This window comes from Ambystoma mexicanum, chromosome 11 (genome assembly GCF_040938575.1).
Source record: "Ambystoma mexicanum isolate Mex_15411 chromosome 11, UKY_AmexF1_1, whole genome shotgun sequence".
NCBI classification, from domain to species: Eukaryota; Metazoa; Chordata; class Amphibia; order Caudata; family Ambystomatidae; genus Ambystoma; species Ambystoma mexicanum.
Genome location: NC_090934.1, coordinates 33,554,203 through 33,566,853, shown reverse-complemented (window position 1 = coordinate 33,566,853; position 12,651 = coordinate 33,554,203).

The following is a 12,651-nucleotide window of genomic DNA, read 5'->3' as shown; positions in this document are numbered from 1 at the left end:
GGGGGTACATGCATATGCAACCTGTCTTCCCTCTGGGCCATGGGAGTGTATTGTGGGGGGGTACATGCATATTTAACCTGTCTGCCCTCTGGGCCATGGGAGTGTATTGTGGGGGTGTGGGGGGGGGCGGTACATGCATATTTAACCTGTCTTCCCTCTGGGCCATGGGAGTGTATTGTGGGGGGGGGGGGTACATGCATATGCAACCTGTCTGCTCTCTGGGCCATGGGAGTGTATTGTGGAGGGGGGGGGGGTTACATGCATATTTAACCTGTCTGCCCTCTGGGCCATGGGAGTTTATTGTGGGGGGGTACATGCATATTTAACCTGTCTGCCCTCTGCGCCATGGGAGTGTATTGTGGGGGGGGGGTACATGCATATGCAACCTGTCTTCCCTCTGGGCCATGGGAGTGTATTGTGGGGGGGGGTACATTCATATTTAACCTGTCTTCCTTCTGGGCCATGGGAGTGTATTATGGGGGGTACATGCATTTGCAACCTGTCTTCCCTCTGGGTCATGGGAGTGTATTGTGGGGGGGTACATGCATATGCAACCTGTCTTCCCTCTGGGTCATGGGAGTTTATTGTGGGGGGGGGGGGTACATGCATATTTAACCTGTCTGCCCTCTGGGCCATGGGAGTGTATTGTGGGGGGGGGGTACATGCATATGCAACCTGTCTTCCCTCTGGGCCATGGGAGTGTGTTGTGGGGGGGGTACATGCATATGCAACCTGTCTTCCCTCTGGGCCATGGGAGTGTATTGTGGGGTGGGGGTACATGCATATTTAACCTGTCTTCCTTCTGGGCCATGGGAGTGTATTATGGGGGGGGGGGGGGGTACATGCATATTTAACCTGTCTTCCCTCTGGGTCATGGGAGTGTATTGTGGGGGGGGGGAGTACATGCATATGCAACCTGTCTTCCCTCTGGGCCATGGGAGTGTATTGTGGGGGGGGGGATACATGCATATGCAACCTGTCTGCCCTCTGGGCCATGGGAGTGTATTGTGGGGGGGGTACATGCACATTTAACCTGTCTGCCCTCTGGGCCATGGGAGTGTATTGTGGGGGGGTACATGCATATGCAACCTGTCTTCCCTCTGGACCATGGGAGTGTATTGTGGGGGGGGGGTACATGCATATTAAACCTGTCTTCCCTCTGGGCCATGAGAGTGTATGGTGGGGGAGGGGGTACATGCATTTGCAACCTGTCTTCCCTCTGGGCCATGGGAGTGTATTGTGGGGGGGTACATGCATATGCAACCTGTCTTCCCTCTGGGCAATGGGAGTGTATTGTGGGGGGGGGTACATGCATATGCAACCTGTCTTCCCTCTCGGCCATGGGAGTGTATTGTGTGGGGGGACATGCATATGCAACCTGTCTTCCCTCTGGGCCATGGGAGTGTATTGTGGCGGGGTGGGGGTACATGCATGTGCAACCTGTCTTCCCTCTGGGTCATGGGAGTGTATTGCGGGGGGGGTACATGCATATGCAACCTGTCTTCCCTCTGGGCCATGGGAGTGTATTGTGGGGGGGGGGGGTAGATGCATATTTAACCTGTCTGCCCTCTGGGCCATGGGAGTGTATTGTGGGGGGGGGGGTACATGCATATTTAACCTGTCTTCCCTCTGGGCCATGGGAGTGTATTGTGGGGGGGGGTGGGTACATGCATATGCAACCTGTCTTCCCTCTGGGCCATGGGAGTGTATTGGTATTGTGGGGGGGTACATGCATTTGCAACCTGTCTGCTCTCTGGGCCATGGGAGTGTATTGTGGGGGGGGGTACATGCATATTTAACCTGTCTTACCTCTGGGCCATGGGAGTGTATTGTGGGGAGGGGTACATGCATATTTAACCTGCCTGCCCTCTGGTCCATGGGAGTGTATTGTGGGGGGGGGGGGGTACATGCATATTTAACCTGTCTGCCCTCTGGGCCATGGGAGTATATTGTGGGGGTGGGGGGGGGGTACATGCATATGCAACCTGTCTTCCCTCTGGGCCATGGGAGTGTATTGTGGGGGGGTACATGCATATTTAACCTGTCTGCCCTCTGGGCCATGGGAGTGTATTGTGGGGGTGTGGGGGGGGGGCGGTACATGCATATTTAACCTGTCTTCCCTCTGGGCCATGGGAGTGTATTGTGGGGGGGGGGTACATGCATATGCAACCTGTCTGCTCTCTGGGCCATGGGAGTGTATTGTGGAGGGGGGGGGGTTACATGCATATTTAACCTGTCTGCCCTCTGGGCCATGGGAGTTTATTGTGGGGGGGTACATGCATATTTAACCTGTCTGCCCTCTGGGCCATGGGAGTGTATTGTGGGGGGGGGGGGTACATGCATATGCAACCTGTCTTCCCTCTGGGCCATGGGAGTGTATTGTGGGGGGGGGGGGTACATTCATATTTAACCTGTCTTCCTTCTGGGCCATGGGAGTGTATTATGGGGGGTACATGCATTTGCAACCTGTCTTCCCTCTGGGTCATGGGAGTGTATTGTGGGGGGGTACATGCATATGCAACCTGTCTTCCCTCTGGGTCATGGGAGTTTATTGTGGGGGGGGGGGGTACATGCATATTTAACCTGTCTGCCCTCTGGGCCATGGGAGTGTATTGTGGGGGGGGGGTACATGCATATGCAACCTGTCTTCCCTCTGGGCCATGGGAGTGTGTTGTGGGGGGGGTACATGCATATGCAACCTGTCTTCCCTCTGGGCCATGGGAGTGTATTGTGGGGTGGGGGTACATGCATATTTAACCTGTCTTCCTTCTGGGCCATGGGAGTGTATTATGGGGGGGGGGGGTACATGCATATTTAACCTGTCTTCCCTCTGGGTCATGGGAGTGTATTGTGGGGGGGGGGAGTACATGCATATGCAACCTGTCTTCCCTCTGGGCCATGGGAGTGTATTGTGGGGGGGGGATACATGCATATGCAACCTGTCTGCCCTCTGGGCCATGGGAGTGTATTGTGGGGGGGGTACATGCACATTTAACCTGTCTGCCCTCTGGGCCATGGGAGTGTATTGTGGGGGGGTACATGCATATGCAACCTGTCTTCCCTCTGGACCATGGGAGTGTATTGTGGGGGGGGGGTACATGCATATTAAACCTGTCTTCCCTCTGGGCCATGAGAGTGTATGGTGGGGGAGGGGGTACATGCATTTGCAACCTGTCTTCCCTCTGGGCCATGGGAGTGTATTGTGGGGGGGGGTACATGCATATGCAACCTGTCTTCCCTCTGGGCAATGGGAGTGTATTGTGGGGGGGGGTACATGCATATGCAACCTGTCTTCCCTCTCGGCCATGGGAGTGTATTGTGTGGGGGGACATGCATATGCAACCTGTCTTCCCTCTGGGCCATGGGAGTGTATTGTGGCGGGGTGGGGGTACATGCATGTGCAACCTGTCTTCCCTCTGGGTCATGGGAGTGTATTGCGGGGGGGGTACATGCATATGCAACCTGTCTTCCCTCTGAGTCATGGGAGTGTATTGTGGGGGGGGGGGGGGGGTACATGCATATGCAACCTGTCTTCCCTCTGGGCCATGGGAGTGTATTGTGGAGGCGGGGGGACATGCATATGCAACCTGTCTTCCCTCTGGGCCATGGGAGTGTATTGTGGGGGGGGGGTACATGCATATGCAACCTGTCTTCCCCAATGGGCCATGGGAGTGTATGGTGGGGGGGTACATGCATATGCAACCTGTCTTCCCTCTCAGGCATGGGAGTGTATTGTGGGGGGGGGTACATGCATATGCAACCTGTCTTCCCTCTGGGCCATGGGAGTGTATTGTGGCCGGGGGGGGGGGGTACATGCATATGCAACCTGTCTTCCCTCTGGACCATGGGAGTGTATTGTGGGGGGTGGTACATGCATATGCAACCTGTCTTCCCTCTGGGCCATGAGAGTGTATTGTGGGGGGGGGGGTACATGCATATGCAACCTGTCTTCCCTCTGGGTCATGGGAATGTATTGTGGGGGGGTACATGCATATGCAACCTGTCTTCCCTCTCAGCCATGGGAGTGTATTGTGGGGGGGGGGGGTACATGCATATGCAACCTGTCTTCCCTCTGGGCCATGGGAGTGTATTGTGGGGGGGGGGGTACATGCATATGCAACCTGTCTTCCCTCTGGGCCATGGGAGTGTATTGTGGGGGGGGGGGGTACATGCATATGCAACCTGTCTTCCCTCTCGGCCATGGCAGTGTATTGTGTGGGGGGACATGCATATGTAACCTGTCTTACCTCTCTGCCATGGGAGTGTATTGTGGCGGGGTGGGGGGTACATGCATGTGCAACCTGTCTTCCCTCTGGGTCATGGGAGTGTATTGTGGGGGGGGGGTACATGCATATGCAACCTGTCTTCCCTCTGAGTCATGGGAGTGTATTGTGGGGGGGGGGGGGGTACATGCATATGCAACCTGTCTTCCCTCTCGGCCATGGGAGTGTATTGTGTGGGGGGACATGCATATGCAACCTGTCTTCCCTCTGGGCCATGGGAGTGTATTGTGGCGGGGTGGGGGGTACATGCATGTGCAACCTGTCTTCCCTCTGGGTCATGGGAGTGTATTGTGGGGGGGGGTACATGCATATGCAACCTGTCTTCCCTCTGAGTCATGGGAGTGTATTGTGGGGGGGGGGGTACATGCATATGCAACCTGTCTTCCCTCTGGGCCATGGGAGTGTATTGTGAAGGCGGGGGGACATGCATATGCAACCTGTCTTCCCTCTGGGCCATGGGAGTGTATTGTGGGGGGGGGGGTACATGCATATGCAACCTGTCTTCCCAATGGGCCATGGGAGTGTATGGTGGGGGGGGTACATGCATATGCAACCTGTCTTCCCTCTCAGGCATGGGAGTGTATTGTGGGGGGGGGGGGTACATGCATATGCAACCTGTCTTCCCTCTGGGCCATGGGAGTGTATTGTGGCCGGGGGGGGGGGTACATGCATATGCAACCTGTCTTCCCTCTGGACCATGGGAGTGTATTGTGGGGGGGGGGTACATGCATATGCAACCTGTCTTCCCTCTGGGTCATGGGAGTGTATTGTGGGGGGGGTACATGCATATGCAACCTGTCTTCCCTCTCAGCCATGGGAGTGTATTGTGGGGGGGGGGGGTACATGCATATGCAACCTGTCTTCCCTCTGGGCCATGGGAGTGTATTGTGGCGGGGGGGGGGGGTACATGCATATGCAACCTGTCTTCCCTCAGGGTCATGGGAGTGTATTGTGTGGGGGGGGTACATGCATATGCAACCTGTCTTCCCTCTGGGTCATGGGAGTGTATTGTGGGGGGGTGGGGGTACATGCATATGCAACCTGTCTGCCCTCTGGGCCATGGGAGGGTATTGTGTGGGGGGGACATGCATATGCAACCTGTCTTCCCTCTGGGTCATGGGAGTGTATTGTGGGGGGATGGGGGTACATGCATATTTAACCTGTCTGCCCTCTGGGCCATGGGAGTGTATTGTGTGGGGGGGTACATGCATATGCAACCTGTCTTCCCTCTGGGTCATGGGAGTGTATTGTGGGGGGGGGGTACATGCATATGCAACCTGTATTCCCTCTGGGTCATGGCAGTGTATTGTGGGGGGGGTACATGCATATGCAACCTGTCTTCCCTCTGGGTCATGGGAGTGTATTGTGGGGGGGGGTACATGCATATGCAACCTGTCTTCCCTCTCAGCCATGGGAGTGTATTGTGGGGGGGGGGTTACATGCATATGCAAACTGTCTTCCCTCTGGGCCATGGGAGTGTATTGTGGGGGGGGGGGGGTACATGCATATTTAACCTGTCTTCCCTCTGGGCCATGGGAGTGTATTGTGGGGGGGGGGGGGGGGGTACATGCATATTTAACATGTCTTCCCTCTGGGCCATGGGAGTATATTATGTGTGTTGGGGGGGGGGGTACATGCATATTTAACCTGTCTTCCCTCTGGGCCATGGGAGTGTATTGTGGGGGGGGGTACATGCATATTTAACCTGCCTGCCCTCTGGTCCATGGGAGTGTATTGTGGGGGGGGGTACGTGCACATTTAACCTGTCTGCCCTCTGGGCCATGGGAGTGTATTGTGGGGGGGGGTACATGCATATGCAACCTGTCTGCCCTCTGGGCCATGGGAGTGTATTGTGGGGGGGTACATGCATATTTAACCTGTCTTCCCTCTGGGCCATGGGAGTGTATTGTGGGGGGGGGGTACATGCATATTTAACCTGTCTTCCCTCTGGGCCATGGGAGTGGATTGTGGGGGGGGGGGGTACATGCATATTTAACCTGTCTGCTCTCTGGGCCATGGGAGTGTATTGTGGGGGGGGGGGTACATGCATATTTAACCTGTCTGCCCTCTGGGCCATGGGAGTGTATTGTGGGGGTTGGGGGGTATATGCATATTTAACCTATCTGCCCTCTGGGCCATGGGAGTGTATTGTGGGGGGGTGGGTACATGCATATTTAACCTGTCTGCCTCTGGGCCATGGGAGTGTATTGTGGGGGGGGGGGGGTACATGCATATGCAACCTGTCTTCCCTCTGAGCCATGGGAGTGTATTGTGGGGGGGGGGTACATGCATATTTAACCTGTCTGCCCTCTGGGCCATGGGAGTGTATTGTGGGGGTGGGGGGGGGGGGTAAATGCATATTTAACCTGTTTTCCCTCTGGGCCATGGGAGTGTATTGTGGGGGGGGTACATGCATATGCAACCTGTCTGCTCTCTGGGCCATGGGAGTGTATTGTGGAGGGGGGGGGGTTACATGCATATTTAACCTGTCTTCCCTCTCGGCCATGGGAGTGTATTGTGGGGGGGGTACATGCATATTTAACCTGTCTGCCCTCTGGGCCATGGGAGTGTATTGTGGGGGGGGGTACATGCATATTTAACCTGTCTTCCCTCTGGGCCATGGGAGTGTATTGTGGGGGGGGGGTACATGCATATGCAACCTGTCTTCCCTCTGGGCCATGGGAGTGTATTGGTATTGTGGGGGGGTACATGCATTTGCAACCTGTCTGCTCTCTGGGCCATGGGAGTGTATCGTGGAGGGGGGGGGGGGGTACATGCATATTTAACCTGTCTTACCTCTGGGCCATGGGAGTGTATTGTGGGGGGGGGGGTTACATGCATATTTAACCTGTCTGCCATCTGGGCCATGGGAGTGTATTGTAGGGGGTGGGGGGGTACATGCATATTTAACCTGTCTTCCCTCTGGGCCATGGGAGTGTATTGTGGGGGGGGGTACATGCATATGCAACCTGTCTGCTCTCTGGGCCATGTGAGTGTATTGTGGAGGGGGGGGGGGTTACATGCATATGCAACCTGTCTTCCCTCTGGGCCATGGGAGTGTATTGTGGGGGGGTACATGCATATTTAACCTGTCTTCCTTCTGGGCCATGGGAGTGTATTATGGGGGGTACATGCATTTGCAACCTGTCTTCCCTCTGGGTCATGGGAGTGTATTGTGGGGGGGGGAGGGGTGGGTACATGCATATGCAACCTGTCTTCCCTCTGGGCCATGGGAGTTTATTGTGGGGGGGGGGGTACATGCATATTTAACCTGTCTGCCCTCTGGGCCATGGGAGTGTATTGTGGGGGGGGTACATGCATATGCAACCTGTCTTCCCTCTGGGCCATGGGAGTGTGTTGTGGGGGGGGGGGGTACATGCATATGCAACCTGTCTTCCCTCTGGGCCATGGGAGTGTATTGGGGGGGGGGGGTACATGCATATTTAACCTGTCTTCCTTCTGGGCCATGGGAGTGTATTATGGGGGGGGGGGTACATGCATATTTAACCTGTCTTCCCTCTGGGTCATGGGAGTGTATTGTGGGGGGGGGGGGAGTACATGCATATGCAACCTGTCTTCCCTCTGGGCCATGGGAGTGTATTGTGGGGGGGTACATGCATATTTAACCTGTCTTCCCTCTGGGCCATGGGAGTGTATTGTTGGGGGGAGGGATACATGCATATGCAACCTGTCGGCCCTCTGGGCCATGGGAGTGTATTGTGGGGGGGTACATGCACATTTAACCTGTCTGCCCTCTGGGCCATGGGAGTGTATTGTGGGGGGGTACATGCATATGCAACCTGTCTTCCCTCTGGACCATGGGAGTGTATTGTGGGGGGGTACATGCATATTAAACCTGTCTTCCCTCTGGGCCATGAGAGTGTATTGTGGGGGGGGGGGTACATGCATTTGCAACCTGTATTCCCTCTGGGCCATGGGAGTGTATTGTGGGGGGGGGGGTACATGCATATGCAACCTGTCTTCCCTCTGGGCCATGGGAGTGTATTGTGGGGGGGGGTACATGCATATGCAACCTGTCTTCCCTCTCGGCCATGGGAGTGTATTGTGTGGGGGGACATGCATATACAACCTGTCTTCCCTCTGGGCCATGGGAGTGTATTGTGGGGGGGGGGACATGCATATGCAACCTGTCTTCCCTCTGGGCCATGGGAGTGTATTGTGGCGGGGTGGGGGGTACATGCATGTGCAACCTGTCTTCCCTCTGGGCCATGGGAGTGTATTGTGGAGGCGGGGGGACATGCATATGCAACCTGTCTTCCCTCTGGGCCATGGGAGTGTATTGTGGGGGGGGTACATGCATATGCAACCTGTCTTCCCAATGGGCCATGGGAGTGTATGGTGGGGGGGGGGGGTACATGCATATGCAACCTGTCTTCCCTCTCAGCCATGGGAGTGTATTGTGGGGGGGGGTACATGCATATGCAACCTGTCTTCCCTCTGGGCCATGGGAGTGTATTGTGGCGTGGGGGGGGGGTACATGCATATGCAACCTGTCTTCCCTCTGGACCATGGGAGTGTATTGTGGGGGGGGGTACATGCATATGCAACCTGTCTTCCCTCTGGGCCATGAGAGTGTATTGTGGGGGGGTACATGCATATGCAACCTGTCTTCCCAATGGGCCATGGGAGTGTATTGTGGGGGGGTACATGCATATGCAACCTGTCTTCCCTCTGGGTCATGGGAGTGTATTGTGGGGGGGGTACATGCATATGCAACCTGTCTTCCCTCTCAGCCATGGGAGTGTATTGTGGGGGGGGTACATGCATATGCAACCTGTCTTCCCTCTGGGCCATGGGAGTGTATTGTGGCGGGGGGGGGGGGTACATGCATATGCAACCTGTCTTCCCTCTGGGTCATGGGAGTGTATTGTGTGGGGGGGGTACATGCATATGCAACCTGTCTTCCCTCTGGGTCATGGGAGTGTATTGTGGGGGGGTGGGGGTACATGCATATGCAACCTGTCTGCCCTCTGGGCCATGGGAGGGTATTGTGTGGGGGGGACATGCATATGCAACCTGTCTTCCCTCTGGGTCATGGGAGTGTATTGTGGGGGGGTGGGGGTACAAGCATATTTAACCTGTCTGCCCTCTGGGCCATGGGAGTGTATTGTGGGGGGGTACATGCATATTTAACCTGTCTGCCCTCTGGGCCATGGCAGTGTATTGTGTGGGGGGGTACATGCATATGCAACCTGTCTTCCCTCTGGGTCATGGGAGTGTATTGTGGGGGGGGGGGGTACATGCATATGCAACCTGTCTTCCCTCTGGGTCATGGGAGTGTATTGTGGGGGGGGGTACATGCATATGCAACCTGTCTTCCCTCTGGGTCATGGGAGTGTATTGTGGGGGGGGTACATGCATATGCAACCTGTCTTCCCTCTCAGCCATGGGAGTGTATTGTGGGGGGTGTTACATGCATATGCAAACTGTCTTCCCTCTGGGCCATGGGAGTGTATTGTGGTGGGGGGGTACATGCATATTTAACCTGTCTGCCCTCTGGGCCATGGGAGTGTATTGTGGGGGGGGGGTACATGCATATGCAACCTGTCTTCCCTCTAGGCCATGGGAGTGTATTGTGGGTGGGGGGGGGTACATGCATATTTAACCTGTCTGCCCTCTGGGCAATGGGAGTGTATTGTGGGGGGGGGGCACATGCATATGCAACCTGTCTTCCCTCTAGGTCATGGGAGTGTATTGTGGGGGGGTGGGGGTACATGCATATTTAACCTGTCTACCCTCCTGGGCCATGGGAGTGTATTGTGGGGGGGTACATGCATATTTAACCTGTCTTCCCTCTGGGCCATGGGAGTGAATTGTGGGGGGGGTACATGCATATGCAACCTGTCTTCCCTCTGGGCCATGGGAGTGTATTGTGGGGGGGGTTACATGCATATACAACCTGTCTTCCCTCTGGGCCAATTGAGTGTATTGTGGGGGGGGTACATGATGCATATTTAACCTGTCTTCCCTCTGGGCCATGAAGTGTATTGTTGGGGGGGGGGGGGGCTACTGTGCAACCTATCTTCCCTCTGGGCCATTGGAGTGTATTGTGGGGAGGGGGTACATGCATATTTAACCTGTCTTCCCTCTGGGCCATGGGAGTGTATTGTGGGGGGGGGTACATGCATATTTAACCTGTCTGCCCTCTGGGCCATGGGAGTGTATTGTGTGGGGGGGTACATGCATATGCAACCTGTCTTCCCTCTGGGCCATGGGAGTGTATTGTGGGGGGGGTACATGCATTTGCAACATGTCTTCCCTCTGGGCCATGGGAGTGTATTGTGGGGGGGGGGGTAAATGCATATGCAACCTTTCTGCCCTCTGGGCCATGGGAGTGTGTTGTGGGGGTGGGGGGTATATGCATATTTAATCTGCCTGCCCTCTGGGCCATGGGAGTGTATTGTGGGGGGGGGGGGTACATGCATATTTAATCTGCCTGCCCTCTGGGCCATGGGAGTGTATTGTGGGGGGGGGGGTACATGCATATTTAATCTGTCTGCCCTCTGGACTATGGGAGTGTATTGTGGGGGGGGTGGGGGTACATGCATATGCAACCTGTCTGCCCTCTGGGCCATGGGAGTGTATTGTGAGGGGGGGGGGGGTACATGCATATGCAACCTGTCTGCCCTCTGGGCCATGGGAGTGTATTGTGGGGGGGAGGGGTGGTACATGCATAGTACATGCATATTTAACCTGTCTTCCCTCTGGGCCATGGGAGTGTATTGTGTGTGTCGGGGGGGGGGGGGTACATGCATATTTAACCTGTCTTCCCTCTGGGCCATGGGAGTGTATTGTGGGGGAGGGGGGTGGTACATGCATATTTAACCTGCCTGCCCTCTGGTCCATGGGAGTGTATTGTGGGGGGGGGGGTAAATGCATATTTAACCTGTCTGCCCTCTGGGCCATGGGAGTGTATTGTGGGGGGGGTACATGCATATGCAACCTGTCTTCCCTCTGAGCCATGGGAGTGTATTGTGGGGGGGTACAAACATATTTAACCTGTCTGCCCTCTGGGCCATGGGAGTGTATTGTGGGGGTGGGGGGGTACATGCATATTTAACCTGTCTTCCCTCTGGGCCATGGGAGTGTATTGTGGGGGGGGGGGGGTACATGCATATGCAACCTGTCTTCCCTCTGGTCCATGGGAGTGTATTGTGGGGGGGGGGGTACATGCATATTTAACCTGTCTGCCCTCTGGGCCATGGGAGTGTATTGTGGGGTGGGGGGGTACATGCATATGCAACCTGTCTTCCCTCTGGGCCATGGGAGTGTATTGTGGGGGGGGGGGGGATACATGCATATTTAACCTTTCTGCCCTCTGGGCCATGGGAGTGTATTGTGGGGGCGGGGGGTACATGCATATTTAATCTGCCTGCCCTCTGGGCCATGGGAGTGTATTGTGGGGGCGGGGGGTACATGCATATTTAATCTGCCTGCCCTCTGGGCCATGGGAGTGTATTGTGGGGGGGGGGGGGTACATGCATATGCAACCTGTCTTCCCTCTGGGCCATGGGAGTGTATTGTGGGGGAGGGGATTACATGCATATGCAACCTGTCTTCCCTCTGGGCCATGGGAGTGTATTGAGGGGGGTACATGCATATGCAACCTGTCTTCCCTCTGGGTCATGGGAGTGTATTGTGGGGGGGGAGGGTGGGTACATGCATATGCAACCTGTCTTCCCTCTGGGTCATGGGAGTGTATTGTGGGGGGGGGGTACATGCATATTTAACCTGTCTTCCCTCTCGGACATGGGAGTGTATTGTGGGGAGGAGGGTACATGCATATTTAACCTGTCTGCCCTCTGGGCCATGAGAGTGGAGTGTATTGTGGGGGGGGGGTACATGCATATGCAACCTGTCTTCCCTCTGGGCCATGGGAGTGTATTGTGGCGGGGGGGGCATGCATATGCAACCTGTCTGCCCTCTGGGCCATGGGAGTGTATTGTGAGGGGGGGGGGGGTACATGCATATGCAACCTGTCTGCCCTCTGGGCCATGGGAGTGTATTGTGGGGGGGAGGGGTGGTACATGCATAGTACATGCATATTTAACCTGTCTTCCCTCTGGGCCATGGGAGTGTATTGTGTGTGTCGGGGGGGGGGGTACATGCATATTTAACCTGTCTTCCCTCTGGGCCATGGGAGTGTATTGTGGGGGAGGGGGGTGGTACATGCATATTTAACCTGCCTGCCCTCTGGTCCATGGGAGTGTATTGTGGGGGGGGGGTAAATGCATATTTAACCTGTCTGCCCTCTGGGCCATGGGAGTGTATTGTGGGGGGGGTACATGCATATGCAACCTGTCTTCCCTCTGAGCCATGGGAGTGTATTGTGGGGGGGTACAAACAT